Source organism: Poecilia formosa, unplaced genomic scaffold (assembly GCF_000485575.1).
Source record: "Poecilia formosa unplaced genomic scaffold, Poecilia_formosa-5.1.2 Scaffold798, whole genome shotgun sequence".
NCBI classification, from domain to species: domain Eukaryota; kingdom Metazoa; phylum Chordata; class Actinopteri; order Cyprinodontiformes; family Poeciliidae; genus Poecilia; species Poecilia formosa.
Window position 1 is genome coordinate 105,866 of NW_006800737.1, and position 9,660 is coordinate 115,525.

A 9,660-nucleotide genomic window follows, 5' to 3' on the forward strand; every position below is an offset into this window, starting at 1 on the left:
CTCTCATTAGAAAACAGTATGAAAACATTAGCCGCTACGCTAACAATCAGCGGTTACTTTGGGCCAATTTAGCTACATAAGAAATATTTTCCGGTTGTTTAGAAGCGAATTTCTGGCTGCAAAGTAATTCTGATCTTTCATCCTTACCTGTGAAAGGTGATGCCAATGAATCCAGTTTGTTTCGTTAAACAGTTGAAACACACAGAACAGGACTGAAGGAGCTCCGATCTGCTGCCACATGCAAGATGGCGGCGATGTAACGCAGGACTCGGCGCTCAGTGAGGCGTCTAGTATTCATGTCTGTGGTGGAGACAATCCAGGTGGCAAAAATTTAAACGGAAATACGTCACTCACCACTACTCGTGGCATATAGGCTATTCAGATCTGAAGTGGAATAAACATGTTGGAGGATACAACCATAGACATAAGGACAGACCCTCATGGACCGCTCTCGCCTATTGTCGCTGACGAGATTTAGGGCGGCCATCTTGGAGCGGTACTCCACTCCACTCAGCGTTATGTGTTTAGCAGCACAATGACGTATCAGTGGATTTAATCCATCATAACACACTTTTTGTTACTGGAAACCATATTCAAACATCTATCAAAGCTACATTTATAAACAATTGTATTTTTTAAGTATGTTTTTAATACATAGTTCATCATATTTAAATATGCTTAGTGGCTATAACAATAGAATAGGAATGGAATATTCTGATATCGATGTATGAAGAGCATATTACAAAGCACACAGCCGTTCATAATTTATTTCATAAATTATTTAGTAATTTCAATCCATATTTATATAACTATACAAACACAAATAAATAATGATTAATACTGAAAAATATATATTGGATACATGTTTATATGTATGTGTAGATATATGTATATGTTTTCCAGCCGAGGATTTCCAGCTTCAGAGATTCAGCAGCTGAGGTTCATCCGTGCTGCAGTGAATCCGTCTCTCTTTATAGATTTCTCCCTCTTCTTCCTCACATCGTGTCTTTAGGAAACTTTCAAAACAAAAACGGAAGATTGAGGACGTATCTTACTTTTGACAGAGTGAAAGAATATAAATAATAGTCTTTACCACCTGTGTAAACTTTGCTGGTCAATGTTATAACATTTAGAAGTTTTATAATATATGTTACATTGTTTAAACTCTTGTGTCAGATAATCTAACTCAATGTTAGAGAATAATTAATATTTTTAGATGTACAGAATCTCAGTTAGCCTTCATAGCGGGGCTGAACCCGTATTACACCAAGCATTGTAGCTAATATTAGCTGGTATCTCGCCGGTGGACATAAATACAGTAAAGTAATATTCTAATCACAATATATACACAATAATATGTCCATCTTACTTGTGAAATGTTGTCTGTGGAGCCCTCACATCAATAATCCATCGATCCGAAGAACAATATCCTCAGTGCTGAGGCATCTTCTGCTGTTTTGGTTGAGCAAAGTAGGAGGGACGACCCATCCAAGATGGCCGCCGTATTTCCTGCGCTGGAGCGGCCAATGTGGGGTCTACTCTTACATTATGTCTATGGCTGAAGCTAGGTTAGCAGGTTAGCAGAGGCACGCGCCGCATGCGCAGCGTGTCGCAGCAGCTCGTGCATTTCTGGATGTTTTTAACTCGGCGCCGTTCACAGAAACTGGAAGATGCTCTCCCTGGCGGCTCCAATGTAAACCTTAACTATAAACGCCATGCTGCTGTCTTGGCACAAAAACGCGCTCAACCCGAACTGTCAAAAACGCGACTATAACTCAGCCTTCAGTCCCTGACATCACCGCTGTACCACCGACAGAGAGAAAAGGGAATGTAAGCTCTGCGGCTGGGCTGATACAGTTTACAATCAGTCCACAGTTAACTCTCACTTTGTGAATAATGTCAGAGTTGCTACCTGTAACTAGTCCGGCTCCTTCGCTGGGCTGGCAGTTTTGGTGGGACTGAATCGCTGCCAACGAAAAAGTCCGGTTCATCTCCAATACAAAAGATGCGTCCAGTTATTGGTTTTTCTTTCCTTTCTTTTTTCCATCCTTTTCACTTTGCTGCTTCGTGGAGCTCCACTCATTTTAACTTAGTCTGTAGAAATGCTCTAGCTAGTTTGCCGTCTGTTGCCAAGTGACTGATGATGGTGGACGGCTGGTTACAAGCTTTACCCAGAATGCACTTGGAGACAATAAGGACGATCCTTTTGTAATTTTGTATGTCATAAAGTTTAAATGTAAGAGTGAAAATAAAGCCAGTATGTAGCACAAGATTTTATTCAATATTTTACACCCACTATGTCACCAAAATCAGTTGGTCTGGTTTTTAGTAACCATGAGTCAACAATGACTGGGGCAGCCTGCTATATATAGTACTGGGCAATATGTGGCATAACTTTACTCAACAGGAGAGGGCCCGGCTTCTCCAGCTCTCATCAGACGTGATAAAGGCTTGGGTTAGGGTGTTTGCACCAATGTTTTTCTGATAAATGGTTGTGAGGAATCTGGACATTATGTGTGTGAAAGACAACAATAGAGGTGCATTCCACTTTTCTTCAAGCTGGGGTTAAAACTTAAAAATAAGTTATTTACAACTTTCTATATAGTTGTGCAAACTCCTCTGCATTTTGGACAGCTTGCTTATTCTTGATCTTCAGTCCATCAGTCTTAATGAACATGGCTAAAGAATGCATGCTGTGATCAACTTTTTGAGTGAGAGATGGTTGTTCATATTTTACACTTTCGTCTCTGAATCCAGCTAGATGTCTTGCAGCAGTGACAACTTGAACAACATGCTTTAGAAGATCTTTTATACTCAACAGGAGCAATATTTTTTTTTTGCTTCAAGTAGCAGTCTGCCAAGCTCTCTTACCTTTTGATGGATGTACTGGTGCTGGCTGACTATGTTCTTGTTTTTGTGGAACAATCTGTATCCAAACTCTAGCATGCATTGATCTTTCTTACATGCAACTGTGATCTCATCTTATTGCATCTCACTTAGAAACTCCCGGTATGAATTACTGAACTCTAGAACTGGTTCAGCAAAGACATATTTGAACTCCTTTTTTAAATTGTTTTTTTTTTTTTTTTTTTTTTTTTAGCATGTACAACCTGAGAAATTGACTGGCAGGCAAAAACTCCACATTCATAAATTACGAAGTGTTTTTTTTTTTTCGAAGACGTATCTTGAGGCTTGATTTTACAGGACCAAAAATCTATTTTTTTAACAGACCATAGCACTACAAACAATGTTTGAATATTTCTCCTTCTGTTTTCTTCTTTGGTGGTTTACATGCAATAAGCTTGCCTTGGTTTCTTTCCAAAACTTCAGTGTTTTGCTCAAAGTTTCCCTTATTTTGTAAACAATCCAATTGGAGTTGTCTTTGTTTTAAATTGTTTGGCAAACTATAAGCTTTTGCAACTGCTACTTTATCCATGTGTTTGTGCATCAGATGTCTTAACATTTTTTGAACAAGTACACCACAATACACACATTGATGTTTCTTGGTTCTAGAGCCATCTTCCTTCTTCGGAACAATAAACAGATGCTTCCTCCGGTGGTTCCCTTTCATTTTTACATGTAGTGGCTCTGGAATCATGACTTTCAAAGCTCCTACTCTAAGCCTAACCCACCCTTGCCCTGCCTGCTAAACCTGCTTCTGCTTTGACGAAATAACATAAATTCATCCTTTGGACTAAAGAAAAGGTTCTTTGGACCTTTTTCCATAGAGAATTCCACGTTGGCTTCACTGTCTGTGCTTCCTCCACTGGTTGCCATTTTCATCTAACCCTGCCAAGCTCCTCTAAACAATTTGGACAAACAAGAGAAGGAATAAATTTGTATTTCTTCCTCTATTAGAAATTAATGATACAAAGTCAGGCCTTTATTTAAAGTCCAATTTAAAAACAAAGATCTTAACTCTGTAGGTACATAAAAAAGAACTTTGCATAGAAGTGAAAATTTTTGCCAGTTATCTCAAAAAGTTAAACTCATACAGAATCATTACCAGAGTGATAGATTCCACACCTTTCTTTCCCATAATTTTGATGATTGTGGTGTAAAGGTAAAGAAAACCCCAGATTCAGTGTATAAGCAATAAACTTCTACTTCGACGAAGTTCATTTTCGAAAACTCATGATGTCACACCTTAGTCCCCTAATTAACTCCAAACACCTGCAAAGGTGTCCTGAGCCTTCAAATGGTTTTAATTAGTAGAGACACAATGATGCTGAAGATTCTCTTCTGGTCATCTGTGAAGTCAACAGTCACCTACAATCATCACAAGGAGGGGAAGCCATAAGAGACCATTGCTGAAGAAACTGTACACAGTTCTGGATCCAAGGACAATAATAGAATATTCTGTGTGGAGAAAAAGAAATTTGGTAAAAGGAGCAAAAGCAACAGGGAGAGCAGCAGCCTTGAGAGGGTTATCAATAGAAATTATTAAAAAATTTGGTGGAGCTTAACAATGACTAGCCATGAGCTACAAATGTTACATTTCTGGTGTACACCCACTTCCTGAACCAGAAACATCATCAGTCATCCCACCTGGGCAAAGGAGAAAAGGAACTGGACTGTTGCTCAACGGTCCAAAGTCCTGTTGTCAGCTGACAGTAAATTCTGCATTTCCTTTGGAAATCCAGGTCCCAAAGTCTGGAGGAAGACTCAAGAGGCACAGAATCTATGTTGCTTCAAGTCCAGTGTGAAGTTTCCACAGTCAGTGATGGTTTGGGGTGCCATGTGATCTGCTCGTTCTGGTCTGCTGGATCTGAAGTCCATAGTCAATGAAGTCATGTAGCAGATGTTTTAGAGCATTTTATGCTTCCCTATGCTGACAAGTTGTATGGAGATGCTGAGTTTATTTCCTAACAGAACTTGACACCTTCCTACAGTTTCAGAGTATCAGAACCTGGTCCATTTATCATGGTGTCCATGTTCTTGATTGATCAGCAAACTCCACTGATCTGAGCCCCAGAGAAAATTTGTATGCTGTTTTCAGGCCGAAGATGAGACATCAGACCCAACAAGGCAGATGACCTATAGCAGGGGTGTCAAACTCATTTTGGTCTTGGGGTTGCATCCAGCTTAATCTAACCTCACCCCATAGTTGCATTTCATGCGCTTTGGCACACAGACCATTGAGTTACATCTTTATGAGACAAAAAACTGAGGAAAAGTACTATTTACATTGAGTGAGGTTTTCACATACTTTTATTTTTATTTTCTTTATTTTGTGTGTGTGTTACTATATTGTCTGAGGATAAATGCGGTTCAGTTTCATCATTTTTACGTTTAAACAATAAAATATTAAAATCATGAAAAACATTGGTTTGGTGCTTCTTGGTCTAAAAAGCACCGAATGTAGTCAGATTTCAATCTATTTAGGTCAGTTTTGATGCTTTGTAGTTTGACGTTGTCCACAGAAAGTTGGTGTGGCTGCCGCACATTTTCACGTCAGTGAAAAAGTGTGCATATATTTACACACACTTTGACACAGTTAATTTTTATACATACTGACTTGTGCGTAAAATATGGCGCCACATTTTTTGTGCGCACATTATTTTTTTGGGTTACCCTAAAAAATAACCCAAGCCCANATTTTCATAGTATTAATCTTATTATATTCTTAGCCAAATGACACATCCACAAACGCTGTTACACTAATAAAAAAAATACTTCTCTCCATTTTTGGCAATGAGGTCAAACAATATATCAAAACTATTGGAAATTCCACCAATAATAAAGCTATTAAAATTTGCCCTGTATATTTTCTTTAATATATTTCTGTAATACTAGGCTGGTGTACTGCCTCAATGTTTGTTGCCCCCTGGCGGTAATTATGTCACACTTTTGCTGCTTTTGTAATATTATGTATTTTGTATCTCAATAAAGATTATAAACAAACAGAAAAAGACAGATGCATCCTGGAAGGCATGCCATGTGCATGCTGGAGGCAAGAGGGCGGATGGGTCAGTGAAAGGGTTTTAAGGCACTCCCCCTGCTGGCAGCCCCCATGCATAGCATCATAAAACAACATGGAACAATACACTTTGAAAATATATACAAATACATGAAAACAGAAATGAAAAATACTTCTACAAATAGATGGTCGATTGGTCTTACAGTGTATTACAATAACATGATTGAATATATATAGATTGATATTTTTACTTAATATCATGCACAGTGTTGTAATATAATAAAATTTGTAATTTGTTATACTATATATTTTTTAAATTATTAATATTTTTCTGTTTCATTTGATTAGGTTTTGATCTGGGTTGGGCTTCTTTGGAGAGCTTAATTTTCAATGACAGTCTTATGCTGCCATCTAGTGGAGGTTCAGGGATATAGGATGAAACCCACTTGCACATTAGAGCAAACGAAATAAAACAAAAAATGGTAGGGGGGACAATCTTGGCACAGAGAATATGTGGAAGGGTTTGGTCGGTGTGGCTCCTTCCCTTGACACACCTGCCATTGTCCTCCATTCATTTGAAGAATTGCTCACTCAAAACAACTTCACAATTATAAGTGCTCTTTTGACCAAACTTGGTTTTCTATGCTCCCTCCAACCTTCTGCAGATCCCCACCACGTTTGGTGATCCGAGCTAAAGACTCCCATTAATTTTTCTGCCTAGTCAGTCTCGCTAGGAATGTCCTATAGAGCTGGGTTTTAAACCTANAAATTTGTATTTCTTCCTCTATTAGAAATTAATGATACAAAGTCAGGCCTTTATTTAAAGTCCAATTTAAAAACAAAGATCTTAACTCTGTAGGTACATAAAAAAGAACTTTGCATAGAAGTGAAAATTTTTGCCAGTTATCTCAAAAAGTTAAACTCATACAGAATCATTACCAGAGTGATAGATTCCACACCTTTCTTTCCCATAATTTTGATGATTGTGGTGTAAAGGTAAAGAAAACCCCAGATTCAGTGTATAAGCAATAAACTTCTACTTCGACGAAGTTCATTTTCGAAAACTCATGATGTCACACCTTAGTCCCCTAATTAACTCCAAACACCTGCAAAGGTGTCCTGAGCCTTCAAATGGTTTTAATTAGTAGAGACACAATGATGCTGAAGATTCTCTTCTGGTCATCTGTGAAGTCAACAGTCACCTACAATCATCACAAGGAGGGGAAGCCATAAGAGACCATTGCTGAAGAAACTGATTGTGGACAGTTCTGGATCCAAGGACAATAATAGAATATTCTGTGTGGAGAAAAAGAAATTTGGTAAAAGGAGCAAAAGCAACAGGGAGAGCAGCAGCCTTCAGAGGGTTATCAATAGAAATTATAAAAAAATTTGGTGGAGCTTAATGAGTGGACTGAGGCTTGAGTCAGTGCTTCGAGAGGCAACACACAAATAAATACTAGCCATGGGCTACAAATGTTACATTTCTGGTGTACACCCACTTCCTGAACCAGAAACATCATCAGTCATCCCACCTGGGCAAAGGAGAAAAGGAACTGGACTGTTGCTCAACGGTCCAAAGTCCTGTTTTCAGCTGACAGTAAATTCTGCATTTCCTTTGGAAATCAAGGTCCCAAAGTCTGGAGGAAGACTCAAGAGGCACAGAATCTATGCTGCTTGAAAGTCCAGTGTGAAGTTTCCACAGTCAGTGATGGTTTGGGGTGCCATGTGATCTGCTCGTTCTGGTCTGCTGGATCTGAAGTCCATAGTCAATGAAGTCATGTAGCAGATGTTTTAGAGCATTTTATGCTTCCCTATGCTGACAAGTTGTATGGAGATGCTGAGTTTATTTCCTAACAGAACTTGACACCTTCCTACAGTTTCAGAGTATCAGAACCTGGTCCATTTATCATGGTGTCCATGTTCTTGATTGATCAGCAAACTCCACTGATCTGAGCCCCAGAGAAAATTTGTATGCTGTTTTCAGGCCGAAGATGAGACATCAGACCCAACAAGGCAGATGACCTATAGCAGGGGTGTCAAACTCATTTTGGTCTTGGGGTTGCATCCAGCTTAATCTAACCTCACCCCATAGTTGCATTTCATGCGCTTTGGCACACAGACCATTGAGTTACATCTTTATGAGACAAAAAACTGAGGAAAAGTACTATTTACATTGAGTGAGGTTTTCACATACTTTTATTTTTATTTTCTTTATTTTGTGTGTGTGTTACTATATTGTCTGAGGATAAATGCGGTTCAGTTTCATCATTTTTACGTTTAAACAATAAAATATTAAAATCATGAAAAACATTGGTTTGGTGCTTCTTGGTCTAAAAAGCACCGAATGTAGTCAGATTTCAATCTATTTAGGTCAGTTTTGATGCTTTGTAGTTTGACGTTGTCCACAGAAAGTTGGTGTGGCTGCCGCACATTTTCACGTCAGTGAAAAAGTGTGCATATATTTACACACACTTTGACACAGTTAATTTTTATACATACTGACTTGTGCGTAAAATATGGCGCCACATTTTTTGTGCGCACATTATTTTTTTGGGTTACCCTAAAAAATAACCCAAGCCCAGGTCTTGGGCTTCACAAGGCATTTTCCAGGGCGTCACAAGAGAACACCTGAGAAAGAGGCGTCAAGAACAAATTACTAAGAGAATCGTCAGAGAGAAAACACAGAACTAGCTCAGAATGGCTCAAAGTACCAAAAACTGGCAAACGCTCAGGCGTCCAGGTGTTGGGAGTCAACTCCTCATATATACTCCAGGATGATTAGCTGATAGATCACAGGTGTGCCGGCTGAGACAAGAAGCACACTCTCCACAGGTACAGCCTCCAGTCGCCCTCTAATGGATGAAAAGGGGAAGCAGCAGGCAGGCAGAAACCCCCCCACAAAGAAAAATAAAAACTGGTTCTCAACATGCTGGAGTAGTTATTTTATGTAAAAGTTTCATAGGACAGAATCCAAGACTATTTAATCTTTGTCCAACCAAACTTTAAATTTTTCCACATCTGTTTCTTCTCAACCTGTAAAAGCAACAAACATATAAGAAAATAAATGCTCATTATTTCAGAAAGACGTCGCAACTCCATATCTGATATTTTATTGGAACATCTTTATTCATAACTTTAACTGGAAAAGGATTTGGACTTTACCAAATATATGATAACTAATAAAGTAAAAGTGTCTTTTAAAATTATTCACAAAATTTACCCATCCAAACTTTTTTTTACGTTTTAACAATAACATGGATATTATTTGCTCTTTTGTGAAGGAAACAGAAGATTTTTTTTATTTATTTTGGCCTTTTCTCTGTTCAATTTTGGAAAAGTATTTTCATTATGATTTCTGCTTCTATTGAACCATATGTCTCCATTTTTTTTACATTTATTGTTTTGCTTCATTAACTATCCAACAGCTAAGAAAATTTTTTTATAGTATTAATCTTATTATATTCTTAGCCAAATGACACATCCACAAACGCTGTTACACTAATAAAAAAATATATTTCTCTCCATTTTTGGCAATGAGGTCAAACAATATATCAAAACTATTGGAAATTCCACCAATACTAAAGCTATTAAAATTTGCACTGTATATTTTCTTTTATATATTTATGTAATACTAGGCTGATGTACTGCCTCAATGTTTTTTGCCCCCTGGCGGTAATTATGTCACACTTTATGCTGCTTTTGTAATATTATGTATTTTGTATCTCAATAAAGATTATAAA